General features: G+C 39.1%; 1 long non-coding RNA gene across 3 annotated transcripts in view; it reads right to left on the bottom strand.

The window, feature by feature from the left end:
* The window catches only part of LOC115942497 (uncharacterized), a 98,846-nt gene that overhangs the window by 13,489 nt on the left and 68,556 nt on the right, over positions 1-16,801 (bottom strand). Inside the window, exon 3 of one of the 3 annotated variants that reach the window (XR_014138787.1) lies at positions 1,334-1,483. The exons of the other annotated variants lie outside the window; for them this stretch is intronic. This is a non-coding gene — a long non-coding RNA (uncharacterized LOC115942497). The remainder of the gene's footprint in view (positions 1-1,333; positions 1,484-16,801) is intronic. 3 annotated transcript variants of the gene reach the window in all.

Raw genomic sequence — 16,801 nt, forward strand, 5'->3', positions numbered from 1 at the left:
TTTTTTTTTAAAGATTTTATTTATTTATTTGAGACAGAGAGAATGAGAGACAGAGAGCATGAGAGGGAGGAGGGTCAGAGGGAGAAGCAGACTCCCTGCCGAGCAGGGAGCCCAATGCGGGACTCGATCCCGGGACTCCAGGATCATGACCTGAGCCGAAGGCAGTCGCTTAACCAACTGAGCCACCCAGGCGCCCCAACAATCTGTTTATGCTTGGAAGAAGTCATGTTTGATATTAAGGTTGACTCTTCCTGATATGAGAAATGTATACAGCAGTCCATCTGATAAATGCTTACTTAAGAGATAGACAAGATTTCTGTTTCATAAATGCCTGTTCGACCTCCCTTAGGCATAACTCCTCAAAAGGTTGTGGCTGAAAGTCATACCAGTATCCTCTAATATGAGTAGGGCTTATCAGAGCCACGGGAAAGGGACACACAAAAAACTCCTCAACTTATGGAGATAATGCACTTTCAGCAATTTTGTCAAGGCAGAGAACACAACCAGGATTAAAGTGTATAGGGAACATGTTATTCCTTCTGGCCTCGACTTCCTGAGTGTCTACCGTCACATGCTGTTTTATCTGTCGAAGAAAAATGGGCTTTATCGAAGTAGCATTCTGGATTTCTTAGTCATCTACCCTGCACACCAGATACCAGAATCTTGAGTCAGTTATTAATTGGATCCACGTAGCGATAGCATACCTTTTAAACCATGCCAAAATGCATTATTTTCAATTAAAAAAAAAAAAGAAGAGGGCAGTTGAGAATACAGAGCTCAAAATATGGAAGAATAACATGTAGCTTCTTTTGAAGTCCTAAGTTCCCTTTCTTTTTGGCTTTGGGGCACCAGTCTCCCTCCCTACTTCTTCCTATTAATTTAACCATCCTTGGCAGCTGTTACTTAATGATTCCTCCACAAGAATTGAAGTTGTCCTTCTGGAGATCTCTTCCAGGAGCCTAAATGCCCTACTCCTGAATTGGGTGATTTTTTTCCTCACAGACATATGTTTCTAAATAAGATTTGTGAATTAGTTGATAAAGTTGAAACTCCCCTTCAGGGAAGTTAGGCCTCTTTTACCAACTGTTCTAAGATATATTGGTGGTTGTCTTAGCCTGTGTTTCCTCCCCAAAAAGAAGAGCCTGTGACAAGGTGAAAGTAATCTGGGGGCAGCAATCCTAAGGAATAAGAGTAAGGGTCTTGGTAGAGTACAACCAGGAAAAGAAAGATAAAACAAGGGTCTATTATCCCACTGGTCATTACTGGGCAAGTGGACCTTGATCCTACTGGAGACTCTGAGATGCCGTGTAGAATATAAGTCAGAGTTGTTCACCTGGGGATGAAAGAAAGAGTAGATGATTTGTCCAGTCGCCCATCCTCCACTGGTCAAGGGTTGCCCATTGAGATGTTAGAATTTTCTCCCTTTTGGTTTCGTCCATGCAGCAGAATGGCTGAACAGGTTCCCACAGGCATCTCCCCAGAGCTGTGACAAAGAGGCCAGGACAGAAAGCAACAGCTTCACGGTGCAGCTAAGATGAGGCACAGTCTAGTTTCACCTGCCACTGCTGGTGGCCATAGCAATGACTGAGGTAAAAAGATCTACTTGATGGTAATATAAATCAGGGCACAGAGGTGACCTAATTGCTTATGTTACTACAATGGCATGATTCACATTAGTAAGATTCTCTTCAATATTTTATCAACTCTCACAAACTATAAACAAAACCTCATCACTTCCATTCCAAAGCCCGAACCCTGTTTTGATGAGAGATACCGTTCTTTCAGTAGTTAATGTGTATTTTTAAAACTTCCTGTGGATCCACCTTATTTTCAAATTATACATTTTAAAAGTGAATTGGCGCGAGCCAAGCTACTCATGCTGTTTGACAAAGTCCAAGTATGGGGGACGATCCTGAAAACAGGAGACTCCACAGCTGGCTCCTGCTATTCTCTTTCATTTTGTTTATGGCAATCTTTATAATTGTGGGAATATTTCTGGGGTTTCATGATAAAGTGACTACTCATCTTAGTTACACCGATCTAAGCAATCATAATGAAACTAATTCCACAAAGAATTAGTTTCTATAGAACAAAATAACAAGACGGTCATGCTCTGTCTAGCACCTTTCTCTTTGCATACTGTTTTTTAGTTTTAGCGAAAGCCAATAAGCAGAAATCAATAAAGGTCATGTTAATCATTACAAAGGAAAAATGAAAGAAGGCTATGGCTGTAATCCAGAAAATGATCTAAGATTTGGAAAAACAAAAATATCCTAACATATAAATGAAGTTCCTCCGAGGCTGTCAGGAGGAGATGCTTGCAACCTGACCCTGTGTCTGTGTCTCCTCATTCGCCGACGCTGTCCTTTCCTACGAGAGACCCACCCCGGCTGGAGCTGGACTCCGGCAGTGAATATTTAAAAACATTCATTGAACAGTTTTTAAGCTAGATCTTTTTGAAGACAGGCAGAATACAAAAAGAACAAAACATAGTATCTTCCCCCAGGGAGTTTATAAACTACTCGGGAAACAGGGTAAGACAAATAATTTTAAAGGTTGAATGAAGCTAATAGAGGGAGAAGAAGCAATACTGAATATATACTAAATTTGTAGCAATTACTCAGCAGATACTAATCAATGCTACGGATTTCTACCCAGACATTTAGAAACATGATAGACTGATCTGACAGGGAAAGAAACAAACATGGATACAAACACATAGAAATGATGGACAGGGGTGCCTGGGTGGCTCAGTTGGTTAAGAGTCTAACTCATGATTTCACCGCAGGTCATGATCTCATGGGTCATGAGATGGAGCCCCAGGTTGGTCTCCACACTCAGCAGGGAGTCTACTTAAGATTCTCTCTCTCCCTCTTTCTCTGCCCTTCCCCCACTTGTATTCACATTCTCTCTCTCAAATATATAAATAAATCTTAAAAAAAAAAAAAGATGGACAAAATAAAATTAATTTGGTTTAAATAGTTCTGCTCCAAAGAAGAAAAGAGCTATTTCCAGAAGCCAAAATTAAAAACCGCCTTGGAATCTAGAGCTGAGGTTTTAATACCACTGAGATAATAGAGGCTGTGGCTTCATGTGGGTTAGAGGTAGAGGAGCTAGAAGCGAGTCTCAAAATAATAGAACCACAAAGAGCTTCCTGGTTTATGAAAAAATGAATCTAGAAAAATTATCCAAGTTACCAAAGTAACCGGAAAAATCCTGCCATATAGATGCAAATTTAAACCACTTGCATAGTGCAAAATTTACAGCCAAGAAATTAATATTAACTCGTACAGACCATTGTAATAGCTAGGGTTCTTTCAGTGGAAAACTCAAAACTGATCTTTTACATTTACAACCTAGGAATCACAGAGGCCCTCCACAAAATTCTTCACTGCAAATTGGTCTCCATAAAAAATTACAATGTTCATGAAGAAATGAACTACCATGATGAGAATTAGCAGATGCAGTATACAGAAAAACTGATCACTCTGAAAAACATAAGTGATTAAACAATTTGAAAGCAACTCTAAAGTAAGTTTGTTTGTATCTGTGAGCTTTTGCTGCATAACAAAGCTCCCAACTGAAATGGCTTAAAACAACAACCATCTCAATTTTTTTGATATTATTTTTTATTCAATTTATATAAACTATTAAAAAAAAACTAAAACAGTTCACCCATTTCTCCCACCCCCACTCCCTCACCTTTGGCAACAACCAATCTGTTCTCTGTATCTATGAACTTGATTGATTTCCTTTATTTATTTCTTAATTTTTTGATTCTACATATAAGAGAGCTTACACAGCATTTGTCTTTCTTTGGCATATGATCCTTTTAATGTATTGTTCAATTTGGTTTGGTAATATTGTGTTGAGAATCTTTGCATCTATGTTCATTAGGGATATTGGCCTGTAGTTTTCTTTCTTTTTTTTTTTTTTTTTTTTTAAGATTTTTATTTATTTGAGAGAGAGAGAGAGAGCATGCAAGGCAGGGAAGGGCAGAGAAAGAGAGAAACTTAAGTAGACTCCCCACTGAGTGCAGAGCCCCACATGGGGCTCAATCTCATGACCCTGAGACCACCACCTGAGTCGAAACCAAGAGTCAGACACTTAACCGACTGCATCACCCAGGCACCCCATTGGCCTGTAATTTTCTTTTCTTGCGGCACCCTTGTCTGGTCTTGGTATCAGGATAATGCTGGCCACATAAAATAAGTTTGGAAGAGTTCTCTCCTCTTCTATTTTTTGAAAGAGTCTGAGAAAAATTGATACTAATTCTTCTTTAAATGTTTGGTAGAATTCACCAGTAAAGCTGTCTGGTCCTGAACTTTTGTTTGTTGAGAGGTTTTGGATTATGGATTCAATCTCCTTATTAGTAATTGGTCTGTTCAGATTTTCTATTTCATGATGATTCTTTTTTGGAAAGTTGTGTTTCTAGGAATTTGTTCATTTCTTCCAGATTGTCCAATTTGTAAGTATATAATTGTTTATAGTAGTATCTTATGATTCTTTGTATTTCTGTGGTATCAGTTGTAACATCTCCTTTTTCATTTCTGATTTTATTTATTTGAGTTCTCTTTTTTTTTTTTATGAAACTGTAGAGCAATGTAGAGCAATACTCATACAGTGATGGTGGGGGGTGTAAATTGGTATAACCACTCTGGAAACTAGTTCATTATTTTCCTTAAAGTGAAGGTATATATTCCCTATGACTAGAAATTCAAATACTAGATAATACCAAACAAATGCATGCCACATACACAAAGAAACAAATCTAAGAATGTCCACAGCATTATTTTTAATAACCCCAATATTGAAATAATTCATATTTCAATCAATGGAGAAAGAATAAATAAATTCATATATAGGATGGAGAACCATATAGCAACAAATTTTTTTAAACTACAAATACAATAATAGAGCCTAGATGAATGTCAAGAACATAACGAGTAGAAGATGACAGACATGAAATATATAGTTAACAATTCCATTTATACTGAGTTAAAAAAAAAGTCAAAATTAAAGTACATTGTTTCGGGATACATGCATGCATACATGCTTTGGTGGGGAAATTATAAACAAACATAAGGAAAATGTTACCATAAGCTAGTAGTTTCCTTCATTGAACGAGAAAGTACTGTTTAGGAGGAAGCATTAGCAGACCTTCTAGGTTCTAGAAATGTCTTACTTCATGACCTTGCTGGGGGTTTCATGAGCATTTACTTAATGATAATTACACTGTACAATTTTACTTTCTGTATATCCCCATATGCATGTTATAACTCAAAATAAAATTTAAAAAAAAAATAACAAAGGGATTTCATTATCTCATATGACAAGAAAGCCATAGGTAAGCAGTGTACCACTCAACATTATGATACCACTGCTTTCTTGGATCAGTGTCACACGCATTACTTCAGGCCCTCCAAAAGTAGACGCCAAGGTGGGACTGAACATGCAAGAGATGTACTGGAGACACCTACCAGAGAAGAAATGGTAGGGAGATAAAGGAGTTGGAGCAAGCCCTCAGGCCACAATGCAGGTCTGTGTGAAAGAGAGAGGAAATGAAGAATTGGATAAGTAAGGTCTCAGGACTGCAGGACCATTCTGAGAAGCTTTGGCTAGGCCAATGGAGAGTCCTCAAACCAAAGTTTCCCTGCAGGGGAAAACGTGCTTCTTGCAGGGATTACGTGCCTTTGTGTCCTTGCCATGCTCAGTCATGTGCTGAGAGCAACTGGTGGAAAGTGTGGCCTTTGGGGAAATGTAACGATAGATTGAGGGGTCACTATCTGGGGCTATCCACCAATTACATATCTCACAGCAGGAGATCTGAGCAGTACGTTTCCATGGCTGCTGCATCTACTAAAGGGAATATAAACTGTGAAAATTCCAACATGGCAGTGCAAATAAGTAAGACTCTAAAATAATTTGAATTGCAAAATCACTAACTTATGATGTTCATATAAATAATTAATACACTAATAAAGTTTTATGATCACTCTAATCAGTAAATCCTCCAATATTTATGAAATGCTATAGAGTGCTATTATTCTACTTTAAAGACTAGGGAAACAAGATTTCATATCCACTGAGGTCTACCTGAGAGTAACAGCTAATAAACTAGGCAATTTCAATTCCTAAAGCTCTAAGAAGCCTGTTGAGCACTTCTGATAAAGTATTTGGCTTTATGAAACTAATATTACACTGTATGTTAACTAACTGGCATTTAAATAAAAACTAAAAAAACAAAAAATGAAAAACTAAAAACAAACAAACAAAAAGTACCTGGCTTTATCTTTTAACACTGATTAGCAAGATGATAGAGAAAATTCTAGCAAGTGGGGATGTGTTAGTCTTTATTGGTGCCCGGGCCTAGAGTCTCAACTGTCTACAGAAATGCGAGTATTAATTAAGGGCAGTTAATTTGAGTATGCCAGACTGTAACAGAAGGTAAACAAGCTACCAACCCAATTCCATGTGATTTAATGGTGATGTTCTTAGAATGTGAACAAAATAAGTAGTTCTAACAATGCTTCCAGGTGTTCCTATCCCCTTTACTAGAAGCAAAGGAGAAAAAGGCAGGCATTCACATCTACCACTTACAAGGTTTCTCTGAAATATTTTATCCTCTCATGGTGTTTTTAATACCATAATTGTGCTGTTTAGGATTCACATTTAAGAGTAGATTAAAAGCTGTCAACACTTAAAGGAAGTCAATAGTGGAGGAAATTGGGTGAACTGGTATGTGTTTGCAGGTGGCCTGGTGCTTCCCTATTCATATTCACAGAAGTATACTAATCCTTGGGTTATTGCATGGTTTAACAGAGGAAATGTTCTTCCCTCAACATTGAACTCCCCAAAAGCTTGGTGAAATAAAAAGATGAAGATTAATTGGAAATTAGGTCAGAGGTACTTTATCATATTATTAAGTAAATATGCTGCTGCCGCTTATTTACTGTAATGGTTCTAAATCCCTTAAGCTCATTTTCTGAGGTAATGGAGATGTTACCATTTTAAGATGTAAAATGTTACCTGTGTTGTAAATAAAATGGTAGCACTTCCCTTTCCAAGTAAATGAAGTGAAAAATCAAACCACTGAATTTGTAAGCAAATGAAGCAAGTCAGGATTCTTGTCCCATTAGGGAGAGGATGAGTTCATTTTCAGGTATTTTATTAGCAGGAACTGCTTTTTCATAACTCTAAGTATGGGAAGAAGGACGTGCATAGATGTTGGAAACCTGAAAGGGCAGCTCTTGATTGGATGAGGTATCCCACCTCCTGCTGTGGAACATGAAGGAAATTGATCCATCTCTCCGCGCCATCATCTTCACTCCCACCCGGGCAGTCATGACACAAGCAAGTGACTCAGTCAGGTTCAGGCAAACTGATACTCTTGCTCAAGACTTTGAATTTTGAATAACACAAAGAAAACAGGACAGTCCGAATCTGTTCTCAGTTACAGTAGTTGTGACAGTGTTTATAGCAGAACCACAGCTTCCTAACCTAATGTCTGTTGTGCTGCTTTCCTTTGACCCTATAGAACTGCTTATTGCCCTGCTTCTGGTCATCTTGCCAAACTTTTCCTACAGTTTCTCACGGATTGTTGGAGCACTCAACAACCTTCTAACAAGATTTCTTTTTGCTCAGGATTACTACAAAAGGAGTTTGGCAATAAAAGGCAACCTAACTGATAACACCAGCCAAGCAGGCAAAATTCTGCAAAAATTCTAATCCTAGCAGGGATCAGGGAGCTAAGGAATGTGAGGTAAAAGTTCAGTCACAGAGGTAAGGGAAAATAAAGGTCAGTGGGGAAATTGCTGGGGGCTCTCCTCAGGCAGCTAAAGACTAACCCTTCAACAGCTCGGCTCAGTCCCTTGCCTTCAGTTGGTGAGAATGGGGACCTCTGTGTACCCCCTGCTCTGGTAAAGTGCATCTCAGGAGATGGCTGCTACTGAATATGCTAGCACTAAGCTGGCAGGCGCCAGTCTCCCTGAGAACAGAACCACAGCAAGCAGGGACTGAGAGGTTGTAAATGCAGGGAACACACGTGGATCTGACTAATCAGTGGTGAAAAACTCTAGAATAGGCAAAACTTAGTAACATCAAGAGTATCCATGGAAGGGTCCTTCTACACTAAGTGGGGCAGTGCTCCTTCCTTGGTGACAGAGGCAGATCTTGGAAAGATAAGGGGAAAGGGAAGCAAGGCTGGAGATAAGAAGGTGAGGCAAGTTAAACTGGTGGCTTTTATTTTCTATTTTCTATATGAAACAGGAAGCTAGGATATCTGCTGAGAAGGAGGGAAAGAATGGATAGAGGTTTGAAGAGTAGGTAAAAGTTTTGAATGATCAGTATCAGGGAAAAGTAGGAATAAAAGAACACTGAATGGTACTTGGGTCCAGATGAATTGAAAATAACACACTTAAATGGGTTCAAGCTAATGATGTGCTTTTTCTCTAGTAACACCTCACCCAGAAGTACTAGCTGTAAACATAAACGTCAGATCACTCAAGAGCTAAGGACTATTGAAAGTTAGTAAAAGGCCAAAGGAGAAGAGAAGGGAGGTGTTGATAAGAGGAATGGGATTAACATAACATAATAATAATAAAAAAAAAGAGGATAATAGGAATGTGGTAACATACGTTCTGGGCTAGTTTAGGGAGGGAAGTGAAACTAGGAAGGCACTGAACGAATGAGAGATAAGAAAGCAAGCCAGAGCTGGGAGGGTGTGATAAGGTTCAACAAACAAACCAACAAGCAAACAAACAAGCAAGCAAACAAACAAACAGGTTTAGGATAGGTGGGAAAAGTGACAGGGATAGGGCTTTGGGCTCATAAAATGGAATAGATTTTAAAGATAATGTGACTTTAGAAATGAGGGCTGAGGAGAAATGGGTAAAGGTCATTAAGGTAGGAGCTCACTGTCCCTGACATAAGGACACTGGACATGACATTCCAAGGATACTGAAGTTACCAAGGGAAATGGCGGGATTTGAGTGGAGAAGACATGCATCAGTCAGGTGTCAGTCTTCTAAGTGGGTATAGGCAATGACCTAAGACTCAAGGGGATGACTGAGAAGAAAGCAGCAGAGCTGACATGGATGATTCTAAAAGGAGGGGTGACCTAACACAATGAAGTAGATATGTATATATATTTAAACCCTTTTAGTTTAAAGAAATGTTTTAATGATCTTAACTGGAAAGCCAGAGGTCAAATGGGTTTCAAGGTTGAATGGGTTTCAAAGGCTCACTCATGACATCCAGACCTTGGTTCTTTCTGTTTTTGTTCTCAGCCCAGAGCTTTAACCTAACTTAACTTTGAAGTCTGAAGATGGTTTCCAGTACCAATCAGAGCTAAGTGCTTTCTGCTCACATCAGGAGATAGAGAGACTGGTGACTCATCAGCACTTTTAAAAAGAGGACAGAACTTTCCAAAATGCCTCCAGGAAACCTCTTCTTGTATCTCATTGACTTTACCAATTTTTAAACCAATCACCAGCAAGAGAAGAAAGAACTTCCTCTAGATAAGACATGCCCAACTCCCCTTATTGTTACCTCTCAGAGTAAGAGCAGTTCTTGTTTTTTTAAGATTTTATTTATTCATTTGAGACAGAGAGATACAGAGAGACAGAGAGAGAGAGCATGAGCAGGGGGAGAGGCAGAGGGAGAGGGAGAAGCAGACTACCCGCTGAGCCGGGAGCCCGATGCAGGGCTCGATCCCAGGACCCAGAGATCATGACTCGAGCTGAAGGCAGACGCTTAACCATCTGAGCCACCCAGGCGCCCCGAGTAAGGGCAGTTCTTGAGGAGCCCTCCCTAATCTCCATTACTCAGGTACATCTGTGACAACAGGTTTCCTCAGCTTCTTCCCTTAATGTGGTAGGTCTAGAAGGGGTAACGGATAACTTCAATTCCCTGAATAAACCAAACTTTGACTTTCTATTAAATAATCAAGGTTACGTTGGTATCAGCTGACACACTATTCAATTCATAACATTTGCATAGGCACACACCTCCCACAACGGCAGATGAAGGTAAGTGCCACAAGCACACCGTGCTCTGACAGCTGTAGCAACAAGCTACAGCGCAGTGCGCCCACCTCGTGGTCTCGTGCTGAGACGCCAGGACCCCTTCTTACGCTCTTTCCACTAAGACTACAGAGATTCTCCTCCAGCTCTGCATCCTAAAGGTCATGTTGCTCCAGAGTTTGGCCTCTACCTCCCACATGCTGATCCTGGAGACCATGAATGGGGGAAGTGGTAGAAAGTCCTACAGACACCTGCAGCAGGCACGAGGCCCTGCGTGGGGGGAGAGACAGGTGAGCGGGCCATGCCATGCCAACAGAAAGGCAAGACTTAGAGCATCCTGCCTGAAAACACTCAGTGGCTCCCACAGAGAACACTGTCCCACCTTTCACAACTGCGCAAAGACTTTGCCTGCAGGCACAGCCAATCGTCCGGCTTCGTTGCCCACCGTGACATTGCTGAACATGCCCTTTCATCTCTATGCTTTTGAAGATTCTTTGTTCTCTACCAAGAATTCCTTCCTCTACTTTGATAGTTAATTGTCCATCATTTATTATTGATATAGTTCACTATATTAACATACCTAGCTAAACTCCACAACAGCCAAATCGCTGATGTTTGGAAAGAAAAGTCCAGCCAGTATTTTCTGACTTTCTTATTTTGGTATTTTATTTTATTCTTTTAGGATTTTATTTATTTATTTATTTATGAGAGGTGGGGAGGGGGAGAAGGAGAGGGAGAGGGAGAGGATCTCAAGCAGATCCCCCACTGAGTGCAGAGCCTGATAGGGACTTAGGGCTCGATCTCACGACCCTGAGATCATGACCTGAGCCCAAATCAAGAGTTGGTGGCTTAACCGACTGAGCTACCCAGGCGCCCCTCTTATCCTGGTAGTTAAAAAATTGTTGAGTTGTCATGCACATCTTTGTGAATAAATTGCTGGATTATTCACTTTCAGCCAGGGGTTTCGTGTCCTGCAGACACAGCTTTAGCTCTACGTAGATGCCTGGCACAGAGACGTGGCTCTAAATGAGGTGAAGTAAAGCAAACCAGTAGGGCAGGATGAAGTGTCAAAACTGATGGCCGAGTACATTTTAAAAATGTGTAGGCAGTTTTCCTGGAGGGCAAACCCACTGGGTGGCTTGTTTTGAAAATAACAGCATTCCCTTCTTACATAATTATTCTTGTATGTAAAACATACATAAAACCACTGCATTAGGAAAAGTAGTCACTGTGTTTACTCTGTTCTGCTAATTAAACAGAAATGGGTTTTTTTTTCCTTTATAAGATAAGGAAATCTTAAATGCTGTTCCCAGGCTGAAAGAACATTGGACTAGTTACTCCCACAACATACTTCTGAGAGCACACAGCTCCCATCTGATCTAGAACTGTTCTTGTCTGGCCTTGTTATTGCCAAATTATGTCATTCCTTTTACTACTAAAGAATGACATGAGCTTTAACTTTAGCTCTCAAAGTAAGGTTCGTCTCTGGATGCAAATATCATTTGAGAAATAAACATAAAATTTAAAGCTCTCTCCCCTATTCCATTCCAAATTCCAGCATTGAATTACTGATAGGCCAGGGAGAGAAAGGAAGAAGGAAATGAACAGTTACTGAGTTCATATTATGTACCAGGCAAGGCTTCTCGATTGTAACTTCCCTCTGAGCAGACGGTGTCTGGGTCATCCCAGTACCAGCACAGTTCCTGGCACCTAGGCAGATGCTCAATGAACATGTATTTGCTGAACCAATCTAAATCCATTCCAGATGTTGTCTCATTGAATCCTCACAACCACCATCTGAATTTGGAAGTGTTTTCTTCATTTAACAAAGAGATTAATTAAGTAACCCAGAGGGCACATTGAAAAGCCTGCATTACAAATTTAGGATGTAAGATGCCCTTAGGATGTAAGGATGTAAGGCATCTTAGAAGCCACCTAGAAAAATGCAACTTTTAATAAATGAGACAAAACATCCAGCATATTTAAGTGACTATCTCACACAACACATTGCTATAGAAGTGAAAACCAAGACAAATATCTGCATTCAAGCTTAAAACATTCTAGATAATGAGTTTGAGCATACACACACACAAATGCATAGAATGCAAATGGACATTCTGAGAGCGTTTTGAGTTTCCCCACAATGTGGCAGGAACAAAGATGACTAAGCAATAGTCCCTGCCCTTAAGAATCTCAGCAAATAGTGAAGGTAAAGACAGAAACAGAAATAGTATAATAAAAACAGACCCTATGCTTACAGAGCTATGAACCAAGTGCTGTGGGGGAACAGATGACAGAACAAATACCTCTGCACTCAAGAGGAAGAGGACTAAGGATATTTAAGGAAACAAAGCAGGAGCAAAGGACAAAGTCACAAAAGGTTCCAACGTGGAAAGAGAATCATGAAGGGGCAGGCGTTTGTTTAGAGTCTGTGGAAGAGACAGTAGAATATAATATTGTAAATGCAGGTTGTTATCAGATGTGAAGGGTTCTACTCACATCCATTTGCAAAAGGGATAAGGATGATTCTCTTAAACATTTTATGCCAAGTACCCGGAGGAAGACTCATTGTGTTGGCCGACGCATGGCATCAGTACACATCTCCTATCAGGTGACTTCCTTTAATTCTAGGGGCTCTTTTCCAAACTTCTGGCTTTTTTCTCTGTCTTTGACCATTATGGAAGGAAAAACAAGTCTAACAATTGAATCTTGATCCAAACTCACAAGCAATAATTTCAACAGTATTACATCCCCTTAGTATTTCAACAAGGTAAGACTTTTCTCTTCTGGTTGATGAAACTATCTTCTTCCCGTGATAGACAGAAAGAGTTAGAGCACAAGAACTTGATTTAAAAAACACAACCAGGACAGCTGATCTGGAACACATAGGTCAACAAGATGGGTGGATAGGTTAGAACACTGAAGCATAATTAAAACAACTTAGGCAATTGTTTTTAAATTGAGTTTTGAGAAATGATATGAGATTTCACATTAAGGATATTCACGTGCCTTTAAGAATACTGCTATAATCAGTAATTATTTTTGAATAAGTGATATAAATTATAGTGTTGCCTAATATTTGAGAGGCTCTTGTGCCAAATACTCCCACGACATAGCTTTCCTAAGAGCATGGAAGTCCACTGAGCCTGTGTGTACCTAACATTGGCAAGTGTACATGACATCATGATTTCACTTACCAAGCGATAAAATGAGTCACACTTGACATTGCTTCAACTCATGAAAGTCAAACAACTTGTCAATTTAAAAAAAAAAAAAAAAGCATGAATTCAGTTTATTTTACAGAGAGTTCATAGGCTAAAAATGCATATCCTATTGTGTTCTATTGAGGCAAGAAAAGTCTTCCGCTTGGTGCACCTCCCAAGCTGTTTTTTTGTTTTTGTTTTTGTTTATCTTAAAGAACTTGTGTTACTTCAAAACAGCAGAACAATTCTTTCTGCTACAACTTTTTTTTCAGTCATGGATATGCTACAGGATTCTATTTCCTGATATTATTTCTTTCCTCTTTCAGGCAGACATACCTTAATTTCAAACATTACATGCAGGTAGACTCTGTGTTCCTTTCCCTTTGCTTTCTGAGCCAGATATTTAGCTTCCTAATACACTCCTCTAGATTTGACTTTATGGAGTGTCTGCCAGTGAGAAATATAAATTTAATGACTTTTGAGTTTGCCAAAAGCATTCATCATCATCCAAGTAAATCTTGTCCATCCTGCTTGGATAATTCTACCTCAAATTCATCCTCTCATCAGCCCAACATGTATCACAGAGTTGATTTTTATTTATTTTTGCCCTGGCTAGCTCTCAGTCATGTGTATCATCCTACCTTTTCTGGGTATAATGTCTAATGACATGGACTTCACAAACTCTCACCACAAGTGGGTCACTTTAAAACTCACCTAATAAAAAAAAAAAAAAAAAAAAAACTCACCTCATAGGGCCTGATGCATTCTCTGCTAAGTTTCCAAGTCTTTCTCTCTCTCAAATCTGTCCAAATTATCTATGCCCTCCTTGTATATAGCTTTTTTAGCCATTAAGTGATGAAGGCTAAATAATAACCAACAGTTATTATTTACTATCCAGAGCTTTCAGAAGGCACACCTCAATAGTTTCTTAGATATTCCAACTGGTGAAGTCAATGCAATATGCTCTCTATAATCTTGCCTCTCCTCTGGTAATGGAAACTTTTAGTCACACTCCTTTTTATTTGTAGTAGTTGGGATGATTTAAACAGAGAAAGAAATTTATTGAAAGGATATCTGGTTGTCCATAACTTCAGGAAGTCTAGAGAACTACGTTCAGAATGAGTAAATAAAAAGGGAGGTTACTCCACCATGCCGCAGAACCAGTCCAGCGAGAACACACCCACATTTCAGGGCCACTGCCCAGAACAACCACACTGTCAGCACTAACACTGGCCCCAGCACTACCTTGGTTCCCAGTGTGCACACTAATACCACACGGCCAGAAAGATTTCCCTATGTTCCTGACCCTTTGTTTGCATCAGTAGCTTCTGACTCAAAATCCAAGATACACAGGTCTGATTGCTGAGCCTAAGAACCAAGGCCTTCATTCATGGAGGTTGGAAAGGAGGTTTCGGGTCTATTCAGATTCTGTAGAGGAGATGAGCTCTGCCACCTAGGAACTATATAGTATAGATTGTGTGTGTGTGTGTGTGTGTGTTTTAATGTAGGAAGGGGATTCAGATACTGAACAGACAAAAACACCTGCATCTTCATTGCAGTACTCTGTCTTATGGAATAAATTGATCACATATATATATGCTCTACTATACTTAGGCTCCTGACATGGAATATGTGTTTTTCGTCTTCCTTCCCTTAGCACTGTAGGTCCTAAACTGTACCCTAAGGTGCCAGAGAGAACTCAGAGAGTTTTAAGTAAAATTTCAAGGACAGCACAGAAGCATCTGTTGGACACCATGACTACCTCGGAGTGATTCACAATTTCATTAGATCACACTACATTCTTTTTGGTGACATTTCTTTTTTGGCAAAGCTGGGCTTTCAGCGGTTGCTGTAATAAAAAGCAAATACCACATGAAAATCAATGTAGAACAGGAAATTAGAGTGGCAGTGTCCAGACTGATTTCAAGATTGGTAAAGGGAGGCAGTGCCTAACAGGCCTATGCATTGGTAATCTTTTTAGTTCAAGAATGAAACTAGTATTACTTTTTCTTTGTGGCTATGTACTGGCTTTACAAATAGCTACTTGGTTGTTAAAACACAAATATTTATTAAGGTGTTTGAATCTGATAACTTAATAAATGGAACTATTAGGTATTTCTTTTGGCCCAGGGGTGTCGTAGAAAAATTATCAAGATACTAAGGATGGTATCATAAACCAAAACAGTTTAGGAAACTCTGAACTAGCACAATGTCTATTGATTTAAAACATAAATACTTTATCCTTCGAAGTCCTGCATTGTTCATGAGAAGCCAGAACTATCCTCCCTCAAAGAGGAATAACTTAGGAGTAAAGTCAAGGGCTAATGAAAGGCCACTGCATCTCACTCAGATGATAGGGATCAAGTGGTTGCCTAGGATTTCCATAAGCAAATGACACAGCTGGGACAGACCAGGAGATGAAGGTACAGAGGAAATACCAGCAAATGCCGAAAGCCCTAAGGGGCAAGGACAGATTTCGGGAGCCTCCCAATCTTCTACAAAAGGCACTTCTGTGTCTATTACCTAGCATGATTATACATTATTGCTGCTAGCAAACATAAGGATGCATATACATATATACAGAGAGAGCATGAGCTTGAAAAATTATTCTGACAGGTGGAGAAAATAGGAGTATGATTCAGAAAACTTCCAAGTTTGGAAGAATATTACTTGGTCTATTTTAATTATCTTGCTTATCGATGTTTCCAAAGATAGTATCATGTTTATGGATGAATTTCAAAGCGTAGTGCCGATAATGACAGAAAAACTACAGTCATTAAGCCGCGCTTTCTCTTCACGGACTGAATATATTCACCTAGCAACCAGCCTTCCAGGACTCTTCCTCTGTGTTGATTTCAGGCTTTCGGTATCCTCAAGAGTGATTTTTGTACATTAAAAAAAAAAAAAATGTCTAAATGGTTGTTTACTGAAATTAGTTCAATCTATTAAAGCCATAAATTCAGAAAGTCCCCTTCTTTATTAGGCTTTTAAGTTCAACTTGCAAATAGTTTTCTCATTTACAAGTGTAGTAAATTTTAACAGAAACTTTTAAGAGTTCTTTGAATTATGTTCGATACCACATATACTCTTGAATAAATAAAGAGCTTCAAACATGGTAAACTGCATTAATTAATATATTCTCTATGCTTTTTGGGACACCTGGCTGGCTCAGTTAGAGAAGCATAAGACTCTTAATCTCGGGGTTGTGAGTTCGAGCTCCATGTTGGGTGTAGAGATTACTCAAATAAATAAAACTTAAAAAAAATTAAAAAATATATATATATATATATTCTCTACGCTTTTTAAATATCTCAATAGTCTGACTTAACACACAAAATCTTCCTAACTATTTATTGGTATACTTACTCACGTAATAAGCTTATTAATAGTGTGAGTCTCAAGTTCTCTTAAATGTTACAAATACATAATTAAAAAAATAACAGATGTTAGATTCCTTTTTAATACAAAATATTAATACAATGGTTTTCAATCCCTTAAATGTTTCCATAAGTCATTTCAAGGCTTCCCAAGACTAAAGCTTCCCAGTTAACTGAAGTTTCCTGCCTACTAGGGAAG

This window comes from Leptonychotes weddellii, chromosome 1, assembly GCF_054177405.1.
Source record: "Leptonychotes weddellii isolate Sample4059 chromosome 1, ASM5417740v2, whole genome shotgun sequence".
Lineage (NCBI taxonomy): Eukaryota > Metazoa > Chordata > Mammalia > Carnivora > Phocidae > Leptonychotes > Leptonychotes weddellii.